Source organism: Solea senegalensis, linkage group LG6 (assembly GCF_019176455.1).
Source record: "Solea senegalensis isolate Sse05_10M linkage group LG6, IFAPA_SoseM_1, whole genome shotgun sequence".
NCBI classification, from domain to species: Eukaryota; Metazoa; Chordata; class Actinopteri; order Pleuronectiformes; family Soleidae; genus Solea; species Solea senegalensis.
The window spans coordinates 19,555,985-19,580,324 of record NC_058026.1 but is presented as its reverse complement, the minus strand read 5'-3'; the positions used below and the strand labels follow the sequence as shown (position 1 = coordinate 19,580,324).

The 24,340-nt window shown below is 39.7% G+C and overlaps 2 long non-coding RNA genes across 2 annotated transcripts in view; one reads left to right on the top strand and one right to left on the bottom strand.

Annotated features, from left to right (window-relative positions):
• LOC122771446 overlaps positions 1-24,340 on the top strand; it is a 42,386-nt gene that overhangs the window by 9,336 nt on the left and 8,710 nt on the right. The gene's annotated exons all lie outside the window — the stretch shown is intronic.
• On the bottom strand, positions 6,329-23,099 carry LOC122771445. The gene is made up of 2 exons (XR_006360603.1): positions 22,897-23,099; positions 6,329-6,600 (listed from the first exon to the last, which is right to left on the bottom strand). It is a non-coding gene; the product is annotated as an uncharacterized LOC122771445 (long non-coding RNA).

The window sequence follows — 24,340 nt, the reverse complement described above, 5'->3', positions numbered from 1 at the left end:
ATTCACTCTGCCCCTCCTGGCTCTGCCCCCCTCCCCATTCTCTCCCTCTTCCTCTCACACCAACACACAAACACAAAATGGGCCCATCTGTGTCGTCAGAGTGGCTAAAAACAACGTTAATTGGCCTATTTCAATACAAAGGATGTGGTGCTAAAATGAGCTGTGTTAAAAAGAGTGTGGGTGGTCAATTCTTCCATTTTTTTTTTCTGGGCTGGTTTAGAGGTTTGTTTGAAACACGTGAGACCATCCCACAATTAAAGCAAACCGGGTGACTACATTGCTATTATGACTGATATAAACCCAGGGGTTTCTGGGTTGGAAATGATCCCAGACAGTTCCAAATGTTTTTCCACACACACACACACAAAGATTATTATTTTTTTAAATTTATGTTTTAACATGCCCAGGCTTTATTTGGTCAATTTAAGGCAAAACATGCTGAACACTGCACACACGCACATGCACACAGTTGATGAGCTAAGGCCTTGGTCCTGGGCTACATTGTGAGGCCTTGTAGAGACAGGAGAGTTCCATTAGCTAAAGCAGTCAAGCATGGCCACTGCTGGCTCATCACTATCTGCCACCCCATCGAGTCACAAGCCTGGAGATAGAGCACGAGAGAGAGAGTGAGGGAGAGAGAGCGCATAAAAAAGCAGATTTGTCCTGAAGAGGAAAAAGGGAGATGGAAATAAATCTGTGCATATCACTTCACACATCATAGTCAATTTGGTCAGCAGATGATTAGTCAGCATACATGGTACAAAAGAGCTGAGGGACCGATATATTTACCATTAAAGCAGTGGTTCAATGTTTCACAGTGATTTACAGAGGTTTAAATAGCACATCATTCCCCAGTTACTCCCCATATTGTTAACAATATATCAATGCTACTCCACTCTTATTGGATTCTAACTACACATACAGAACAATTACTCACAGTGCTGTGGGGCTTATTCTCAGGATGCTCATCATGCTAGAGTTGATTAAGTTAGAGAATGTGTTTGTGTGATTGTTTGTCCATCTGCTTTCGAAACAATTAAGCACATGCCTTTTTTCCCTCTCCTCTCCTCTCCTCTCCTCTCCTCTCCTACATGGTATCTCCCCCTGGAGCCACCTTCTCTCCGTCCTTCCTCATTTCTCTCCCACTCCAGCTCTACTTTAATTCCCTGCCTACGGAACTCTGAGGAAAGTGCTGATGAACAATTAAACATGGTCCTTCCCTAGGGAACCAAGGTCACATATTGTGTGTGTGAGGGAGGGGGAGGCGTGGGTGGTATGAGCAACAAATGTGCTTGTGAGCGAGTGAGGGAGAAAGAGGAAAAAAAGGAGAGACTTGGCAGAGACGCTGATGTATGTCAGACAGAAAGTAAAAAGCTGAATAACTTTGTACTGTTTCTGTGGGCGTTGGAGCACTAAGTGTTGATAATGATATTTAGTCCACAACACTGCACGGTCAGTGAAAGGTGAAGAGCCAATAATTCATAATGCAGGAGGTGTCGGTGTTTAAGCATCAAAGATTAATCACTGATCATTCTTGTGAGGATTATTGAGCAAGCGTACATGGAGTAACGTGCAAATATGTCATTAAGCATGTATTTGGTTTGAATTTGAGGTAAAACTATACAGCCCAGAATAAATAGAACGTCTTTCAAACATCGCTTAGCCATTCGCACACTTAATTTAATCTAAAACAATGAGTTATAGGAATAAAGTGTTCATGTGCAAAAATAGAGAGTAGAGATTAAAAAAAATAAAATGTTAAACGCCAAAAAATATACCACTAAAAATAAAGATGAATAAAATATAGAAATATGAACTCTAAAGCGTCCATTCTAGGTATCAAAATGAATTAACAGAAATGTTTACTAAGAAACAGGATTATTGCATTAAGGTAATTATAATCATTACACTTGAAAAAAAACATAGTAAATTGCATGTTGAGCTAGAATAAGAATATCACTTGAAAAGAGTTATGTCATGTTATGATTTACTGATTGATTTCACCCTGATGATCCTCGGATGAGGGACGACGATGGGGAATTGGTTGAGTTTTGTTGAGATGGCACAGGGGTAGAAACAGTTTTTCAGTCATCAACAGAACAAACTCAGTCGTAGTTTTGGCCGCACTAGCTTAAGCCGTCCAGATTGAAATATATTAAATCATGCCATACAGGAGGAACCGTCATTAAATTTTATACAGAAGTTAATGATTTGGCTTTTCCCCACATGTGCAGCCTGACATTCTATGGCTTTTTGAGAAAAAGCTTGACAGCCTTTGGATTGATTGTCATAAATTGCATGGAGACATTCATGGTGCCCATTCATGACTTTGGTGATACCCCGAGTCTTCTGTAACAAGAAGTCAAAGTTTTTTTCCTACAGTGAACTACCTCAACATCTCCTGAAAGTTAGGGTTGGTGAGTCCGAAAAACTAACAGGCTGTACATCCCACCTCCTATCATTAGCCTTCTTGTTTAAACTCCACCTTCAAAACAATTCTGGATCCAGGACATTTAGTTGCACTTTCTCTGTCTGTATCTCTGGAGCTTATGGTTCTGCTTCAGTGATGTATGCCTGTTAAGCTTGTTGATGGCACAATTTTGCCTTAGTTTGGTCCTAATAAACACAAAAGACCGAATATTATTTCTAAGCTGCATCTTTCATCTTAAACAGGCTATGTCAAGCAATACTATCAGACCTGACTGAGGGAACGTTTATGTGTATGCAGTGGCAGCACATTGACTTACGTGATGTGTATTCAGTCAAACAACCTATTTGCAGTTGTCTCGCTTTATAGTGTTGCTGTTGTCTCCATCTGTCCTGACATTAAATAGTTTACTTCCTGTGTGCAGTCTGGGATGTTGGTGAAATGAATTTTAAACACTGCTGAGAAACATAGAGAAAGTTGTGTCGAGTTGAGAGGCTTAATCAGCATATTTGCCATAGTCATATGACTATGGTTTATCTATGACATTTGTTGATATTTAAATCGCATTTAAATCACGGGTTATTTTTATTACAGTACTGCGATGGATACAAGCACTTCTTTTTCATTTCTCAGACAACTTCATTTATTAATTGCTATCAGGATGTGTAGAGGTTTTGAACAAATGAATGCTTTAATGGATTTCTACAAAATGCTTTGCAGACATTTTGGTTTCCTGAAGGTGCCTCTAATGACTTGGGTTCTACTTTGACGTTTGTAGCTTCAAATTAATCATCAACGAATATTTGAAGAATTGTTGGGGAATTTCTAAACACTCAATGATGATGATCATTTTCGTGTCATTTTGTTACAAAGTGCAGAGGCGCACTATTGTAATTTTCATCTCTACGCTATGGGACTGTTATTGGAAGTTTTTTTTTTTTTTCATTTTGTGGTGGAATTGGTCAGGTCACTGCAGAGGACACTTTTACACCCCAGAACTCAGACACTCAAATTAAATGGCAGACAGTAAATGTAGTGTACTCTGCCATAAATAGGGCAAGGCTTTTGGATGCAGCGTTACATGCTTAATTATCTTGGCTCTTTGCTCCAACACACTGTACTTAAAATGAAAGAGGGAGTGAGGTGAAAGTTTTGACTTACATCTTTAGTGAGGCTGTTTCCATCCATACTGGGGCATGATGGCAGGAAGTATAGCTCTTTTTAAAACATGGACAATGATACAGAGAAGACAACTGAGTACTGGTGTGCTGTCGGGCCAAATATGTCAATTTGTCCTCATAGTCACTGAGTGTGTTTTACTCACTGAACTCCAGGGTAAAGAAAAAAAGGACCTACATTTAAAAAATAGAGATGATTTTATGTCGGTATGAGGGTTTGAGTAATACAAAATTATGTATGGAACATTTGTTTTTGTTGTTTATCTATTCTTATTAATATTAACACAAATAATCAGTTTAAGAAGAAATACAAAAAGATAGAGAATATCCTGCTGTTATCTTCCAGCACTGTGAAGGCGTGAAGAGTGGTGAGGAGAGAGGGGAAACGTTTTATTTCAGCAATAACAATAAAGTCTACACTTTATTGTTATTTTTATGCTTGGTCATTTAGCATCCGTGACACAGCGAACACAACAATGCAGAAGTGGTTACCTTTTAGGCCAATATGAAGAGCGTTTGAGCAAATATTTGCATATCACACATTAAGGAGTTGCAGGGCAAGTTTAACTTTTATTTGGAGCCATGTGTCATTAATTAGTCTCCTAAAAATAGAGCTCTATGAAATAAAGGATCAAAATGTCCTCACTGTAGGTAATGGTTTACCCTGACGGTCCATGTGGTCAAATTTCACTATATGTGATAATAATAATAAAAATAATAGAAACAAAAATATTAATAATTATAGTTAATTGGCTGGGGGAAAAGAGTAAATAATCCTCAATATCACTTTTAGAATAATGTTTTGTAATTTAAACGTGATGTAGTAGATGTAAACAATTCTCCTCAACTCAGCTTGTAGCAGTGGTGAAGCACTGCATGTTTATGTGTTTTTAGAGGGGCGACTAGATGATTGCAGATTATTACTTTTCCACTTTTAATAATAATTTATTAAAAGACTTTTTTTTCCCCAATCTTTTGCTAAACATTTTTATTTATTGATGGCTAAAAGGAATTTCATCACAACATGTACATCAAAATATATTTCAAAAACTCTTTACATCTATAGAAATCTGTATTTATATTAATTGTAATGGACCATTTCATTCTTTGCTTTCTAATGAAATATTATAGGCTACTGCTGCTATGTTATACATTAGGTTTGCCTTTGAAACATTTCCATAAATAATAAACCTTTAAATGCTCTGTAGTCAATATAATGCCAGGACTCTTTAGTATATTGTATATATTACCAGATTCTACTTTATTATTGTATTATTATTTTTTATCTAATATTTCATTCCACCTTATTGCCTATTTTACTGTTGGTTTTTTTGTATATCCATATCTTATGCCTTGTTTCCACTACCGTATTTCTATTTCTTGCACGGAGCATCTGGAACAAAAACAATTTCCCCCCAGGGATTAATAAAGTATTCTGATTCTGATTCTGATATGAAGCCAGGGATCTGCTGGTACTGCAAACAATTCACAATAAAAGCCTTTTTGAGGAGAAAAATATTAATGAAATCAGGCAACAGAAATGCTTTTACGTTGAAAAAGTAAAAGTAACTGGATTCATTGTGTCCAATTATTCCCATGGTACCCTGCCACTCTCTTTTGGCCGCTAAAGTATCCCGTTTGTTATAAATGAGCTTTGGAGAAAGTTTGCAGCTTCACGTTCACACTTTCTTCTTCTGTAAGCATTTCCTTAGCATAGCAGAACTGAGATTGGCGTGGGCATGACCAGAAGCATCTCATCTAATTTCTCCTTGTCTATCTTCATTCATTGATGAAAACACAGTTGCAGTAACTGTAACTTGTCCACGTAGCAGTGGCTGCATATAAAGTAACCATGTGTTTCCACTGGGACACACAGTTGATTGGCTGAAAAAACAACAAAAGCAACTTCAGGAAAAAAACCTAGAGGATCAGTCACTTTATCACAAAGCGAGCCAAAGCTCATCATCCCACGCTGCACCCCAACATTAAGATGTACCCTCATCATCGGTGCTTCGTACATGCATCCATATATCCATACTGTTTCCATGACACCACCAGCTGAATATCAGCCTAATATTGCAAATCCCAAAAAGAACTCACAGGAAAATACCTGAATTCATCACGGCTGACAAGACATGAAGCATTTTGACCTCCACTTAGATAGGTGGCGATATGCCCCCACTTTAGCTTGTTAGTATTTGGTGTTTTCCAGTGGACAAATGATATATCAAAACATTCTTATTTGATGGCTCAATGTTCAGCACCAATATTTAATGCTTTAAGCTGACAGAAAATGCACTAATATCCATCTGTCTTCTTTTTCTTTTAACCAGCTTCTTCTATTATTTCCAGAAAAAAAGCATGCGAAAATCATGTTATCTGGGTGTGTTACTTTGACTGTGATAAATCTGACTTTGAGCGATTTAATGCTCATTAACGTGCTACAACATCAGCTAAGGCAGGGCTTGAAATCAACAAGAGGAAAACTGAAATTCCAAAAATCAACACCTTCTCCGACATTCTAGTCACAGTAGCTGGAGAGCCAATTAGGGAGGCTGAGTCCTATGTACCTGGGTAGTGTTTGCCACTGCTGACTTTGTCAAGCTTAAGAACACTTGGGCTTCCAGAGAGATCGGTACAGCCATGAAAATGCGTATCTTCAACTCTAGTGTCAAGTCAGTCCTAATTTATGGTTCAGAGACCTGGAGGAAAACCACAATAATGCAAGAGAAAATTCAGACCTTTATTAACACCTGTCTGGGGTGCATATTAAACATCAGGTGGCGTGACAGAATCTGTAACGATGAGCTGTGGCAAAGGGCTGGACAAGAGAAAGTTGACGTGCAGATCCCAAGTAGGAAATGGGGCTATATTGGAAACACACTGAGGAAACCAGCATCCAGCATCTGCTGTCAGACTCTGACCTGGAACCCGCAGGGGAAAAGGAAGAGGGGATGGCCCAGGAACAGCTGGAGAGATGATACTGAGGTGGAACTGAAAAAAAAAGAAAAGTAATTAGCTGGAGAGAGGCATGAAGAGTTAGCCTAGACGCAAAGTCGAATGTGAAAAAGTGTTGTTGACAGCCTATATACTTTATTAGGGTTGACAGGTAAATTGAATACAGTAAACATGTTTACACACACATATATGTAGGTGTACATATATATACATATATGTACATATATATTTAGATTTCTTTTTCCTGACTGCAGTGACTGCAACCCCAAATGTCAAAAATTCAGTACAACTCCAAACCCACAATGCAGCATCATTGTGCTACTACAAGTACAACATCAGCCCCCTCACCCCCCTCACCCCCTCACCCCCACACTGGAGACTGTGTTCAGCTCCTTGCTCAAGTTTAGTCATCTGCTGTCAGGGCTGCTGCGACTCCCTCGGCGACCACACTCCTTTCAGCCCCTACAACTCATCCAGAACGCCACAGCATGCCTCGTCCTCCACCTTCCCAGACCCTCCCATGTTACCCTCCTCATACAGTCCCTCCACTGGCTGCTTGTAAGGAATATAAAACCCTGCTACTGGCAAACTAGTCAACACAAAGACCCTCACATGCACACCACAAGGCCACTGTCTGGGGTCCATACACACACACACACACACTGACCTGCTCTTCTTTCCTGCCACCATTGGTGATTCATATTCCCAGGCCTGGCTGTGGTTCCAGCTCCCACAGGCTTTCACTCATGTCTGCCATCCCATCCTTCCATCCTGTCTGTCTTTATTGCATAGCTATTGATTGTAATTCTGTTTCATTGGCAGGACTTTTGCAAATTCTACTGTTGCACCCCAATTAAATTGCTGAGAATGAAAGTGTCAGTCATCGTAATGAAATGTGAATGTCAATTTTTCTGCTTGTTGGTGTTATTCATTATCTCCACCCTTGTTCATGAATGTATGATTATGTTGTGGTGGTGTGAAAAGTATATTTGAATATAAAAATGATGTGTTATATGGGCTCACTGAGCCATCATGCTGGTTATTGTATCCTACCTGCCCTGAATGTGTTGTACATGTGTCCCTGGGTGCATGTGCAGTTTTAAGTCGGTCACATTAACCCTGTGAACTGCAGGCGTGGGGAGCCAGACTAAAGACTAGTTAGGTATGTGAAATCTGTGCCTGAGTGTGGATTGGACACTCACAGTAAGGCATGGGTTGGGGTGCTATAAGGTGACCATAAAACTTGGGAAAGCTACAGCTTGATTGCTTACTGCCTGCACAATGACCTTGAGATGGTGTTGGCAGGGAACTGTATATTTCATAGAGCCATCTATTCCATTTGCAATTTCTCCCACAAGACGTGAGGTTCCTTGCATTCACCGGCTTTCCCTGTTATCATATTAGTTTTCATTTGATGTTCTCCTGTTATTTTTTTACCAGTTACAGTATGCAATTAAAATTGGCATGCATATGTCAAGATGTAACGTTTTAGCCATTCTAGCAGCATGGTTTCTTTATTGCAAGTGTTTTTATTGTTGGACCACCCCTTTTGCAGACAGAAACATGACAACGATAAAAAAAATGACTTATCATGAAAGGTTGTCTGTTGACTATCATGATTCCTGAGAATAACTCTATATTATTCTGCTAAACTTCTGACCCCTCTTAGGCCTCCTATAAACTGTGAAATTTGAGCAATCTTTTATGTTCATTGCAAGCCACACATGGAACTAATAAACTTTGGTAGGACATCAAATTTGATGTATACAGACTGTGTGACGACTGAATCGCAAGCTGCAATGTAAGTCAAGACCATCCATCGTCAAGACGCAAGAGTAAAACATCAGCAAGCACCTCATCAGCGTGCGTCATCCCTCTACAGTGCTACAGTGCCATACTAGAGATAAACAATGAAGCGAAGGACAAAGCGTCTCTTTGTTTTGGTTTTATGCCTGTGCCGCGTTGACCAATGTGTCATTTCATGGTCCATTTCTATTGATCCTTTAGTAGAGGTGGGTCGTGGTAGTAGTCACACTGTGCGATGTTCATCCTAAATTTCCGACTTGCAGTTTTACAGTATGATGTAAGGCCACCATTTTGGAGGCACAACCAAAGATAGCACCACATTTAGTCTTCTTAAGTCAGCTTTAGCGGCTGTTCAAAGCTAATTTTGGAGAAGGACAAAGACCAGACTGTCTGATTTATTTTGAATCAGAATCAAAAGAAACACTAAAAGGGCTTGCAGTGTTCGAAAAGGTTGACATTTATTTCATCTTGATATGACAACGAGGGCCACATGGTCGGTGTAGTGGTTAGCACTCTTGCCTTTGTGGCAAGAAGACCTGGGTTCGAGACCCTGTTGGAACAAGGGCCTTTCTGCATGGAGTTTGCATGTTCTCCCCGTGTGTTTGGGTTTTCTCAGGGTTCTCCGGCTTCCTTCCATAGCCCAAAAACATGCAATATGGGGATTAGGTAAATTGGACTCTCTAAATTGACCGTGGTATAAGAGTGAATGATTGTTTGTGTCTATGTGGCCCTGCGATGGACTGTCAAACTGTCCATTGTGTGACCCTGCCTATTGCCCTATGTCAGCTGAGATTGGCACAGCATGGGTGGATGTATGACAAGGATGTGCATAAAAATAACAGTTGTGTCACAATGAATCACTAATCTTTGCAATTGAGCATGCATGTCAGACCAAAATTAAATCATTTGTGCCACTTAGGCAGTAACCCTTGCCCATCCTACTAATAACAATTATGTACGTAGTATCTCACTTTTTTTGTCTGTTTTGATTTTTTATTATGTATTTATTTGCTCTGAATCAAATGCAAACACTGCTACTTTACTCTCAAACTTAATCCAGTTTGACCAAGGGTCTTTCTGTGTGGTTTTGCATGTTCTCCTATGTGACTTCCTCCCACTGTTTGCAGTTTGACAATGATTCGATTAATTGGACACTCTCAATTGGCTGTGAGAGTAAATGGCTGTTTGTGTATGTTGGACCTGCATTGGACAGGTGACTGGTCCATGGTGTATCCTGCCTTTCGCCCTATTGTCAGCTGGGATTGGTTCCAGCCCGCTGTGACCCTCATGTGGAAGATGAAGTGGTAAACAATGAGTGAGTGAAAGCTCTACATTGCTCAGTGTTTCTCACACCTATTATCTTAATGGGTCCACCATGTTGTCGGTGAGGTAGGGAAAACATCTGATTTGGATGAATGAGGAAATAAATAAAGATAGAGACAGGTGCAGACAGAGAGATGGAGAGATGGATTGAAGATGGGTAGTGAGGTGAAAGGGGAAATAGGAAGACAGATAGAAGGATAGATGCATGATTAGGTGGGAGGGTGGGGGAGGTGGCATCATAGGGAATGAATGGATGCATGGCTGGTTGCCGGCTGAATAAGTGGATGAATGGATGGGTGGGTAGAGGTATGGATTAGATGGTTAAGAGATGAAAACTCTTGAGGTATAAGGAGGGATGTTAAAAGATGAATGAGCGGTGCAGTTTCTTCGCTGAACATTTTCTCTTCTTTCCTCAAGCTCTACCTCTCATGTCTCTGTCCTGCTTTTGGTCTGTCTTACTCTGTCACTGTTTCAGTGTCTTTGTTATGCTCTCCCTCCATCCCTCACTCCCTCCCTCTTCCCCATTCACTCTCCCTCTCTCTCCCCCTCCTTCCCTCCCTCTCGTTCTCTCTCTTATTCTGACCAGATGAGTAATAGCAGTGGCACTGTGGCTTGACTGATTAATGCACTCGAAGAGCCCAGGGAGGTGGAGCACAACAAACAGACGGAGGAGGGAGGAAAAAAAAGAAGTGAGAAAAGAAACTCAGAGAAAAAGAGGTAGCCTTCCCCTCATCAGTGGAAATGTTTTCTCTTTTCCAGTTTTGAACAATCATGCTCATTTATTGTATGACCAATCAGCCAGCAGTGGGATCCCTGTGTGGGAATGATGGAGAGATACAATAAGGAAGTGAAGAGAGAGAGAGAGACAGGAAAAAATTGACAGTGCAGACAAAATCAAGAATAAGACAGGTCCTGTATTTATTTTTCTCCCCTTCCCTCATTTCCTTCTCATCTTCTCGTTAGCTTTTCTTCTGTCTTTCCGCACCTGGCCTCGTGTTAATGATGTGGTAATGATGCACTGCACAGACAGTCAGACCTCCACAATTTGTTGAGTGTCTTTGTTTCAGATAATGGAGAACAAGGTGATTCACAGTGAGTCAGAACATGAAATCCAAGCATTTAACCAATCATTAAAATGAAAAATGTTTGACCCATGACTGAGATTGCGTCCAAGTTCTTTCAACTGAAACCCACACTGGGATTTGTGTTTGTTTAAAGGTAAAATGTCACTCTGAATTACCTTTGACGGAAATAACTTTAATAACCCAAAAATAACTTTTAAAGGTCTAAGCTTTCGACTGATTTTTGTTTCACGTCTGTGAAGTCTGTCTGCTTCGGATATTGAAAAAGCTTTTAGAGAGCAAGCTTTTTGAAAAAAGAAAAGAAAAGGACATTTAATGGGTTATCTAACTCATGTTTAATTAGGGTTATGTCTTGCTTCCTATATTGAATCACCCTAAATATCCAATTAAAACCTTTATGACATATTAAAATATAGAAAATGCAAGAAGTATATGAAAACAATTTGTTGGTGCAGAAACCAAACAAACAATTGAAGGACATAATTCAGAGGAAATGACCGTCTCACATCTTGAGTGCTTTTCATTTCCTGCTTCCAACATTGTCTTCTACATGTCTTTAAGTTACTGGCAATTTCATGGTGATATCTCACTTTGAGGCAGCTGGTGATGGATGGGGAGAGAGAAGAGTGAGGAAATTTCAAAACTGTAATATTGCTCTCCATGGGAATGAATCACTGAAGTCAAAAGTGATTTAACCACCTGTGAATGTTTTTTTGCACCCGGCCTTGGTGGCTGCATGGTGACGATGTGGTGTTTCATAACTTTAGCGTGGCTACTTTTCACTCAGAGTTGAGTTAGAGGAAGAATGTATTTCATTATGCTGAGCTTAATTTTCTTTTGTATCCAGTCATTTTTCTTGATCCTCTGATGCGACACTCCGCTACCTTTGTCCGTCTCCTCATTTATCTGAGAGTCTGTTTCACACGCACTGCTTTCACTCCCTGTAACTGCTAACCTTCACTCTCTGGCTTTTCCGATCCATCACCACTCCAGCTCTGTGGCTCTGAGTGTATATGGGATAAGTGTTTACAGTATGTGATGCTTCAAAGGCTGTTGTGTTGTTGTAGACCACTTGGTGGCACTGTGGGATTTGGAGTCAGACAATAAGCAATTTTCTCTGAATTCTTTACTTATTTCGTGTGGTTTTAATAAAGGGGCAGGGAATTAGAGGACGGTGTGTGAGAGGGACAAGAAAAGCACAGAGGTGAAGGAGACAGGAAAATAGAGGTGGGATGAAACCTGCAGGAATGGGGTATTCTTGTGTGGGTGGCTCTGACAATCCAGAGACACACACATAAAAAGCAGGGATGTGGAGACATCAGACATTCTACAAACCCTCATTTTCATGCCTGAGTCTGGGTGCCTATTTTACAGTAAAAGGGATGCTGAAACCTATAGTGATGTAACATAAGTGGAGCACATAACCATGACTACCAGCTTTCAAAATGCCAAGTCTCTAATAAGAGCTTGTACTAAAGCATCCTTTTATGGCAGATTCGGCAGAAGCACTACCTTGCAATTAGCTGTCATTTTTCTATGTCTCATTTACAAAGAGATTGAAAATGACGATAATGATCCTCCATTAATACATATCACATTCGTGATCGGTGAGCAAGATTTCAAGAAAAAAAGTTCAAATTAAACTTTTGCCTTTTTTTAGTAAGTACTTATCTATGGAAAGTTCAGTGAAGGAAGATGCTCTTGTTCAGTGTCACGCAGCCTCTACAGTAACTCACATAAGCAGCAGGAGTTTGCAGCTCAAACCCAGTCCTGGCCAGAGTATTTCTAAATAGCCACAGAGCAGTTGAATGGAGAAGGTAACTTCATTTATTAGTTGGAAAATATCCATGCTATTTTCATTTTTATCCAGACAGGAAAACATGTGCACTAAATACACTGCAAAAGAAAAGTTATGTATAACCAATAAAGAAAAACGCTTTTCAGCCTCTCTGAGACGCACACATGCAGTACTGTGCAAAAATCTAAGGGAGACAACAGTCAACAGGTTGCCACTGAATCTGTATGTCACTAAACAGAGAGACTTTACATTATTGATTCACTGCATCCAGTCAAAAAAAGAGTGAACTCATTTTCACATTCCAACCATGTCTGAGACCTCTGGCGCTGTTGCTCTCTCTGATGGACATGTCGAGACAAAGCGATATTCCAACTTTATTCTCAAAAATTTTAATCTTGACATGTTTACTGCTAAGAGGAAGATGAAATAGTGAAAATCTACATGCTTCAATGATCAGTGTGACTCCTTGGAAGCCAAAATCCTCCTGTATGTGTAATCAGTGTAGCATCAGTGTTGATGTCAAAACTCCATTTGAGTTTAAAGTCACTAAAAATGATTGTTATAATACAATAATATAAGACTCTGTCATATGACTGACAACGTAATGAAGTGCCCCCTTAGTCAGTCTGATAGTATTGCTTGACAGAGCCAGTGTTCAGTTGAAGGAGGCAGCTTGCAAATCATGTTATGTCTTTTCTGTTCCTGGTGAACAAACAATGACAACATCAACAATCAGAAAAACATCACCAATAGTTACACAAGACACCTTTAATGTATTTACACCCCAATAAATGTGTCTTGCAATGATAACACCAACAAATGAAACCATTTAAATATGCCTCATCTACATGAATTTGCAACAAATTAAAGAAATTCACATTCCACCTGCTAAGAGGAAGATGAAATAGTGAACATCTGCATGCTTCCGTGATCAGCATGACTTTGTGGAAGCCAAAGTCCTCCTCCTCCTATGTCTGATACTGTCTGTTTAGCATCAGTGTCGGTGTCAAAACTCCATTTGACCCAACTGATTTAGCCAAGGGCTAAATGGTGTTTACAGAACAACACCGCATCAACATAAAAAAACAATAGCGGGGCTACAAACTTGAATGCGCGAGAAGGGCAGGACAAGGATTTTGCTGACTCCAGACAAAAAGTTGCGTGCTGTAGTTTGTAGATTAATGACTGAAGTTGCACAATGGCTAAACCCACTAACCCACTCCACTCCAGCTGTGGGGGGCAGCTTGGTCTTTAGTGAAATAACATTTTATATTGACTGTGTATTGATGTGTGGAGAGCCATTATGTGGTTTACAGTTTACACAATATGGTATATATACTAATGCACGCAGGGATTTCTGTGAAACCGAAATCGAGCATCACAATGAACAAGAAAGGTGATTTAAACACCTGTGAACATGACATGGAGTATTTCAGGAACTGCTGATTCCCTGCGACTGCTTTATTATTTATTTATTATTAGAACACTGAGATCACTATGAGAGTTTTTTACTTCTCAAATCATTTCCTGAACCGTATGTGCTACACACTGTCCACTTGAAGAGCATTGATTAAAGAAAACAACATACCCAATATTTATATAAATATCAAATACTTCGTAGTCAGCTGCACCCATATAATTTAACCCCCGATATGCACCAATTACGTCTAAAACACTGATGAATCACATTAGAAAAAAACGTACGCAGTAGCATTAATCATGTGTAAGGCAATCAGAGATAATTTATGGCTTCTCTGTGTTTCTAAATGATCTCCCTCCTGTCCCTGATTGATCCATTATTAGGTCGTAAGCAGAAACATGTTTGCCACATCAATCAAACAGAAAATCACAAATAATTGCTCCGACAGCTGAACATAATATACTGTAATACAGTTTGTGTCGGGAGGTTGTTTTGTGGGGTTGCAGAAAAAACGAAGGAAGCAGGTCAGTGCTACTGTAGTTCACTCTTGACTCTCAGAATCATTAATAGCGACTATCACTGAAGCCTCTTTTCAACTGGTCAAGTACAATTTGCTAAAACCCACCAACAACTGGCTTTTGTCTGCAGTGAAAATAGATAACGTCAGCATTTAGTCCTGGGTCAAATGACTTCCAAATAAATTCAGATTACAAGTGGACGACTGAAAACTTTCACCAGTGCATATGCTGAAAATGTTGAGTGACAAAATCAGGCTTTAGTAAAGTGCTTTGGGGGGACGGGATAATGTCCTCTACAGCAATGGGACATTATTTTTGTGTTCAAAAATCAAAATTTGATGTGAAAGAGTGTCTTGTGGAGTTTTCAATACAGCCAATTATGCAGTTGCTCCACTAACAAATGTTTTTTGTAGTAAAATTGGGTTGAATGGCTGTATCTGATGTAAAAAAAAAAAGGGATCTCTTTTGTTTTGACAAACCTTGTGTTGCTTTAGCTCAGAGTATTTAAGCATGTTTCAGGTCCATGTTTTGGTTCCACAGCTCAATGAATATGCCCCTTTTTAAACACATGAGCAAGGTAGTGACACAATTACAAGCAAAACAATTTGGAGTTAAGTTTAAGTTTGTCTAGTTTGTAGTTGTGGTTGTTTTGTGTTGTTATCTTTGCATATTTTACATCTATTTGTGCTATTTTTGTGGTTGTTGTTGCCTCTCCTTTTAGTTTGATTGCTATTTTATCATCCTATTGCTTCATTTTGTGTGCATGTTATGTCTCTTTATGGTCAATTTGCTTCATTCCACAGTTATTTTGCTTCTCTCTGTAGTTCATTGATATGTTCTTGATTCTAGCACCTTGTTTAATTGCCACTTTGCTTATTTCTGTGGCTGTTGTGTGCATCACCATGTGCCTATTGTTACGGTCATGCTGTGTCTCTTTGTACTACTGTGTTTTGTACTGTGAAATTTTGCCTGTTAGGTCCCCAGAGCTTGTGCCTGATTGGTAATCCATCCGTGACTGTCCACTGCTCAAACAGTGACCAATTAGAGCACGTAGCATTTATTTAGAGACAACATAGGGATTAAACTGAATGCTAAATGGGTCAAGAGTTGAACAAAATTGAGCTAAAGGGACATTATCTCCAGAAACACAACAAGTGAATGTTAATGTGACTCTGTTTGGAGCAGTGGCAGTCTATCGGTTATAAGTCATTAGTCAGGGATATGGTGATGTTGTGCATTCCTTAGTTTCTTTTGATGGTTCTCTGTCCTGTAATGGCCATACATGTGTAAATGCAACTGAAGCACCTTCTTTCTTCGCACGGACGCCATTCAGACTTTGTATTCTGTCCTGAGTGAGCCGATCACATACAGACTGCAAAAAGTACTGGTGTGATCACATAAAATCACATGTGGAGGGGGTAATGCGAGTCATAGTCCAATTATTCCTGCATGTATACGCTTAGTCGGACTGCAGTTGATGTGGTGCATGTGCAGAATGCACATGCAATTTCCTCCCCGGACTTTGACCTGGAAAGAGAGGGAGTTGACGTATATAAACATACAGTGGTGGCATTTTTCTTCAGTCAAGAGTCATGCTCCATCTAATTTCACAATCAACATGCATCGATTTGTACGATTAACAGGTACGAAGCATACAGAACCACAGCACGATCCATCTCACCGTTCGATGTTTGTTTTTCTGTGACGTAAAGGTCCACAAGAAACTGATTCAATATGCACTTGCTTATGGAGACATACAGTGCCACCTACAGAGGCTGAATCAGACGTACACGGCCAATAATTTGATTTTCTCCTCTGCATGTACTCAGACTTGGCGAGTTGTCCAATTGTCTGTCTTAGTCGGACTACAGCCTTAGCTTGACTAAACTGTGCGAACATAGACTGAGTGAGAACGAAGGCTACTAGTGAGGTAGCAACTGATGGAATTCATCCCTTGATCCCACCCACTTCCCTGCCTCTTCTTCCTTTACCCTCACTGCAGTTACCTAGCTCAAAGAAAAAACGAACAATCGCCATCCCTGTTGTCTCTTCCCCGATTTCTCCCCCTACCCCCTTTCTGCACCTGCATCATTGCCCTCCTTCTTTCTTCTATCCATTTGTGTCCGTCAGACAATTACCACCTCCAATACTCCTCTCCATTGATTGTTCTACTCCCCTCTCTCTTTCTCTCTCTGTTCATCTTCTTCCTCCTCCGTCCCCTCCCACTCACACATCCTTCCATGCTTCTCCCCCTTTTTGCCTCACTTTCTCTGGATTTTACATTCCACCACTTGTCTTTGTCTTTTGAGGGAGTCTGTATACACAACTACCACCTCTACTTTGTTATTTCTTCTTCTTCCTTTTATTCCCCTTTTCCATTCTCCCATCCTTCTTTCTTTTAACCTTTTATCAACCCATCCACCTGTGATTCCACCAAACCCCACTCTACCCCAGTGTCTGCTGTGAAATCTCCATAGACAGTAGCTGTCTCCATTCTGCCTGAGTGAGCTAAATTATTCCACAATAAGTCACTAGGCTAATTCACTGGTATAATCACCTCATGCATTTGAAATTTAAATGATTTCATGGGCGCCCGCACCGCTCTCTCATTAAAGAATCCCACTCAAGACTCAGCCAAGCAGGTAGCGGTGCACAGGAAGGTACGGCGCAACTTCCACCAGTGGGCACATGTGTCTGATGGCATCATGCATTAGGTGTGAGTGGTATGCGTATGTGTCATTGAGTAGGAAAAGTCTATTTAAAACTGACAACTGTGTATTCCCAGCTCCGTCACAGCCCACTAATCGATCAGTATCAGTAGAGTTCTTGATTAACTGGCATGGGCTTATCCATGGTTGACTTTTGGCCTTCAAGGTCAAAGAATAGGTGCATTATGAAGATGTCCTTCAGCTGCCGACGTCCCACCTGCCTCCTGGTGACAGCGTGACTGGATGGAGACTCATGGGAGATGTAGCATTGATTGGTGTGTTGATGTGGCACCCAGACAGCAAGAAGCCGGTACGCGTGTGCACACACACACATACGCAAATCCATTTCCTTCCACAAGAAAGTCATTTTACATATGGAAGAAAACATGCACACATATATTCAACTAAAAAAAGGAATGCTAGTTGAAAAAAAAAAAAAATCACCAAGGAGGAAGAAGTTGAGGCAGAAATCATTTTAGCAGCTCTGTCATTATGTCCTGTGTGTTTGAATATTTATGGGAAATGTCTGCAGAGAGAAACCTGCCAGTGATATGCACCAACACGAAAACATCCAAAAATATAAAAAGAATCAAGTTTTACACACACTTACTCTCTCTCTCACACACACACAGTCTGCACCTGCTAATCCATTAGCCTGAACAGAAATCTATTTTGGAGGGGATATCAAATTTTCTGAACATCAACCAGAGACTCAGTGCAGAGGGTGGTGGAGGCTGGGACATATTGCCTCTGGCTACATAGTGATACTGAAACCTCTTTACCTCCAAAAGAGAGAAAAATGACCACAGATAAACAATGAAATAAAAATATTTTGCATAGTGTGAAGTATTAATTAACCTTTTAGTCCTGACGGAAACAATATTTTTTTTAGGATTAGGGTTTTTCTAATATTTCTAATCTTTAATGTAACCCCTTTTAATTGTGGTTGTGTCTGATTGCAACTAAACTAAACTAAACCCTTTTTCTAGGTGCACCAGTGCAGTGATAATGTTGTTTGCTGGTCCAGGTGCAAATCTTCACAGTGTTGAAATTATACATGATGTGATAATAATCAGCTTACCTTCAGCTTCTCCCTGGTCAGACACCAACTACTGCATTAAAACTTTGGCATTGGCCATTTAACTCCATGCCTGTGTCAGTGGTGCACACTTTTCTCACTCAGACACAGTGTGAGGCTCGTTGTCCAAGGCTCCTCCCTTTTTTCTTTTTAAATGTTCTGTTTTTTTCAATACGGATGATAGAAGTCACACATTGGAGCTTTAAAGGGCTACCTTAGTTATACTCACATTAAAATGTCTTATTGTTTCAAGTAGCTTACATCACTTAGACTTTCTCATAGTATCTGAAGATACATGTATTATGCAGTATGTACTCAAGCAGAAAGTGGGAAGGATAAACAACATCCAACCACATATAAAGTCAACGTTCCGCTCCAGGCTACAAGCAATCAGGCATGACTCACTGCTGACCAGCTGACCTGACTACAGACTAATGCATCTTTTGCCCAATTCCAAATGTATTCAAACCCTGGAACCACTCTGTCCACTGTCCTTATTGTATCTGTGTGTAGAACTAATCTATAGCTCAGTCCAGACAAACAAAGCATGACACAGTATGAAAACATAAGCAGAATCAGCTGAGAGGGAGAGAACATGCATTTACATTTGACTTTGAAAGGCCCTTCTCTTTCATTGTATCCATGTCCAGTAACTCATCATAATTTGTGGATTCACTGTGTCTTGGCATTTCTCTGGATTTTTAGTTGAAGGTAATTTAAAGCAGACGGTTTTCGGCTTTAGTCACAGGGAGCTAAATTGACTCACACAGGCATGGTGGCAAAAATCACTTGCCTGGTTCTGTCTTGTTACCAGCGTTCTGTGAATTTATACACCACTTCCTGTAACACAGCAGGATGCACAATTCACCTGCAGACAAAATACGGTATGATTGCTGCCAAGCTTGTAGGGAGAATCCATAATTTTATCCCACAAACATCAACAGCATGTGGCAAACTGTCAGCGCTTCAAAGTACAATGAATAGTAAATTAATTAAGTTTCATTTTGCAATCAGAGGTAATGCATATATTACTTTCTAATCACAACTTATCATTTTCTTTATCAAAATTCAAAGTCAGTATTCATAAGGGAAATACACAAGTGCATGTCCAAAATAATCACTCTGCGTCAATGGATTAGAAAAAAAGTGGGAGACTCTGGATTTATGGGCATCATTTGTAAAATATGCACAGCAGCAACCACTAGTGTTTCAAACAGGTATTGCAATCCCAAATTAAACTGTGGAGAAAGTGGTAGACAAAGAAAATTCTGGTATTTTTCGACCTGGGCCCTTTGTTTATAACCGTGGGTCTGTATGTGAATAATACTTACAAAAAGTTTCACAATTAGTCCAATAAATCGCACACCTACGCCCTTGTGTGTGTGCGAATACCGTGAGAGAAGCGTGAGAATGAAAGTAAGCGGATTTTACGAGCATCAGTGAACACCCTTGGTAATGTTTACAGACTCTTGCCATAACAATCCATTGCCATTTATTGGCGAAAACAAGCACTTTTTATGGAGATAACTCAGAAGGGTGGTTGCCCCCGTAAGATTTCACTGCAGCCAGTGCCGCCTGTCATTACTTCCGCCAGCGGCGATCTACTGGACCAATTATGAAACTTTTTGTAATCACTATTCACATTCACACCCACATTTATAAACATAGGGCCCAGGTCGAAAAACACTGGAATTACCCTTTGAATTGCCTTAGGCTACCACATTCTCCTCATTTTGATTTGGGATTGCAATACCTGTTTGAAACACTGGTGGTCACTGCTGTACATATTTTACACAACATCCCCTTTAATCCATACACACCCAAAAAAATACCGGAATTCCCCTTTAAACACATAAACAAGGTGCTGCACTTACACTGTGTTCACTGTATGTGTTCTCTTATAAATTTCAAACCTACAATATAGGGTTAAAGTGTCAGCAACAGGCGGATGTGAAAGAGTGGTGAGTCATAGCATCGGAGAATATCACATTATGAGAGGAGGGATAAATGATAATAACAAACAAAACAAAAATAAATGTATCACCCCTGGTCAAGACATTTTTGAGAGGGATAGTGAGGCTTTTTAGATAAAAAAAAGTGAAATAATTTGTGCCATGGGCTGCATTATGAGGTGGGTGGCCACTAGAGTTTGCTGCCCACAAATGAAAAATCTTAGATCCAAATTAATCGACTGCACCATTGTTATCAGTGAATGCAGTATTTCATTTTAACATTTTTCTCTGCTCTCTAATGACACATCATGGTCATTTTATGACTCAATACAATACATTTCTCATATGTAGCCCCTTTAAATGCACTGTACGATGTGGATACTGCCATTTATGGATGAGCGAGTGCTATTACTTTTTCAAAAGATAACATGCCACTAAATGAAATTCTTACATGATACTTTCATTCAATTACTGCTGCATAACATCACATTGCAATTTAAAGCACATTAATTAAACTGTAGTTCATAAAGTGCTCAATGCAAATAGTGTGTGTGTGTGTGGGGGTGGGTGGGTTGTTTTACAGCAGCCTGGTGTTGGATGTGAATGACTTAGTCACAGTATCCACAATGGGTCGTTGTGTGTAATGGCATGGTGCTTTCAAATTAGAGACTGCAGATGGAACGCACACACAGTACACTGCAGGGATTTAATCAACTGCAGGAGACTCAGGAGAGTCTTCACACTGAGTAAAATCACTTGTAGCAGACAGTCAGCGGTAAAAAGTCATGACATGCCCATTGTAGACTCCTCACATGATATTTTTGCTATTGTACACTGAATCCGTAAACACAGTAGATGACAATACTAGACCCATCTCTTCAAATACTGTAGGGAAGTCTAAACCTTTAATTGTTGATATACTTACGATGTAATCACAAATTGTTTGCTCCAATTTTGGTGGAAAATGTGCAACAAGTGTGACATGAGTACAGGTTTTCACTTTTTTAAATAGAATTTTACAATTTCTTTCTGGGTGTGTGTATGTGTGTGCAGACATATTGGCCTGACGGCAGTTACAGACATTGATGAGTTTTGTGAAAGAGGGGAATATGAGATTATTTTCTGCTCCATTTAATTTAGAAAATAGTATTCATGTTCATGTTCAAGTGTTTTGTTTTTTTCTATGAATGAAATAAACTAAATGCGTGATTAAAAAGTATTATGTGTGCAAAGCAAATAAAAAGTGGAAGGTTCCTAATTCTACTACAGTAAATCAGTGAAAAACAAATAATACAAAAGATGGTTATAATGATAGATAATTAAAAGATAATGCATTTCATTTGCATTGGTTTTCATTGCTTTCAAGTTGATTTTGGATCCTGACTCAATGCCAAATGATTATATTTGGAGCCCAAGGGCAAGTAGGACTTGAGTATGTACTAAACTTTCAAAAACAAGCTTCTGTCGGAGCTGCATATTATGGTAACTGCATAATATGTAATCAAATACACAAGGTGAAGAGGTTTTGAGGTAAACATGAAGCCACTCTTCTTATCTTTTGTCCTACAATATTTAGTGTATTTGTTATTCAACAAATGTCCATGTCTGCTAAATGTTGGTTGGTTTGTTTATGATTAAGTGGTTTTATTTATTTGTTTTATTTCTTGACATTCACACAGAGAGAAGGAGCCCATTAAGCTCTGGTAAGTGTACAATTTCCTATGCTGTACAGTGCATCTGCATATCACATCAGTAACACTCACATGGCCTGTCTGGCCTGGATTCAAATATATCTATATCCGCAAACCAATACATTAAATGTAAACTAAATGTCCCAGCATTCACTGTGTTTATATTTAAACTGCTAAAATGACTTGGTGAAAATATAAGGCAGTATAACTGTTGCGCTTCCCCTGCATGTTTAGTGACAAAGCTATTCCTGCCCCAACCCAAACCCATGTAATGCAAACACAATGACTTCAGCACAATCCAATATCCAGCAAATTACAAAATTTGGCCCCACTAAGCTGAGGGTTTAATGCTTTGCCTCTCGAACAGTCATTAGATTTCAGGTCATCTGAGTGACAGTGTGTATCAGAGGTACTGTCACTCCATCCTATTAGCCTGTCAAGACTCAAAGGCATTTGTTCCATGCTTCACACGATTACCTGCACGGAGAACACATGCAGGCGGCTTTGCAGATAACCTATTTGTGTGCTGTGTCACAAAATAACTGTTCATGCAGTAGACTATATGCACTGAAGCACATGAATAGGTGCAAATTAAATGTGAATGACACATTGTGTGGCGATAGGTTACTATAAAATGTTTGGGTTTTTTGCATTTAGAAAGGTGTTTTTTATCATTCCTGTCCTTGTTTTACATTTATTTTAGGTTGTATTGAGCCTATCATAGAAATCTGTAATAATAGATCACATAAATGACTGAAATTCAGACGGAATGACCATATTTATAAGCTCACAGGCACAATGAAACATATTTAAGGGCAATGAAATTACAAAGGCACCTACACCATATGTATGTTCACAAAGAAAGGCAGTCAAGGGAGACACAAAAAGCGAGGCAACAAACAAGTCAACTTACTGCGTTCACAGGAGCTTGCTGAAACTGAGTGACATGTGTTTACCTTTTTTGTTCTCTCCTCGATGCTGAAATTGCTCCACGGATGGAAGCGGTAAGAGCTCCCCAAAGCACAGCGCCTGAATATGTGCATTTTTATTTTCCATAACCATCACTGCTGACAGGCGGGAACACACGTATTTCAGAGGGATTTTTTTTTTAGCCAGTGTGTTTTACACGGTGGGTCATGTCAAGTCTCGCTCACCTTGTTGCAATAGATTGGCAAAAAGGCACGTGCAAAATAAAGAGGGGAAGCAAAGTTTGAATGTAACCTTTTCTTCCTCTTCTTTTATTTTCACAATATGCATTTTGAAATGTTTCCTTTTCCCCTCCCTTTCATATTAAATGTGTCTTCCTTCATCTAAAAGCAAAAAAAACCCCAACAAAACTGAAGATAGTTTTACAAGTTATTACATCAACTACCCTGGGAGAAACTTTCCACAGTTTCAACATTTCTCTCCAAATTGCACATAACCTTGATGAACTTTCACAAGCAAACACTCAATGAAGGTAGTCAGAAGTTATTAATAGCTGTCACCAGCATGCTTAAAGGGGAGTTTTCATTTGGTTAAAAGAAAGAAAAGTGACTGAAGTCCCTGAGAGAAGAGGTGAGGTGGATGAGAGGAAGAGGAAAAGAGAGGGATAAGAGAAACACACTGATTCATGGAACCCTAGAGCAGCCCTCAAGCTAAAATCCATAACTGTTCTGCTGTGTGCTTGGCTGTCATATCTCTGCATTCATCCAGTCACATACATGCACAATCACATGTACAAGCTTCGGTGGCCGCTGCATTCAATTCACACATACTCATCAACAAACCAGCCGTCAGAGATTCATTCACAAATTCACAAATATTCACAAATATCTTCAAAGTTCTTAAGTTTACAAGTCAGTTAATTATGTAAAGCAAAATTAGGGTCACTATCAAATGAGTTATTTTTATACAAACGTGGAGCAATCGCACACATTAACGCGTAGGCTCATTCTACCTGCGTAGATCGGGAGCCAGGGCTTGGCGGCGATGTTGTAACCCACTTGGCCCCTCTTGAAACAGGGACCAAGGAATTTTTAGGTTTTATTTGACAGATTATGTCAATTTAACCGTCTCATTATCGTCATGGAAAAAAAGGGGCGTCAGTTAAATAATTTTGTCATCGTTGACAAAAACAACACTGCTTACTTGTGGTTCCCAGGGTCTGTAAGAGCAGAATGGGAGGCAGAGCCTTCAGGTACCAGGCTCCTCTCCTGTGGAACTAGCTCTCAGTGACAGAGAGGGAGGCGGACACACTCTCTGTATTTAAAGTTAAACTTAACACCTTCCTTTTTGATAAAGCTTATAGTTAGAGCTGGCACAGGGATCTGGACCATCTCTTAGTTAAGCTGCTATAGAACTAGAATTCTGGGGGAATTCCTGTGGTGCACGCACACTCAAGGTATTAATATGACTTCA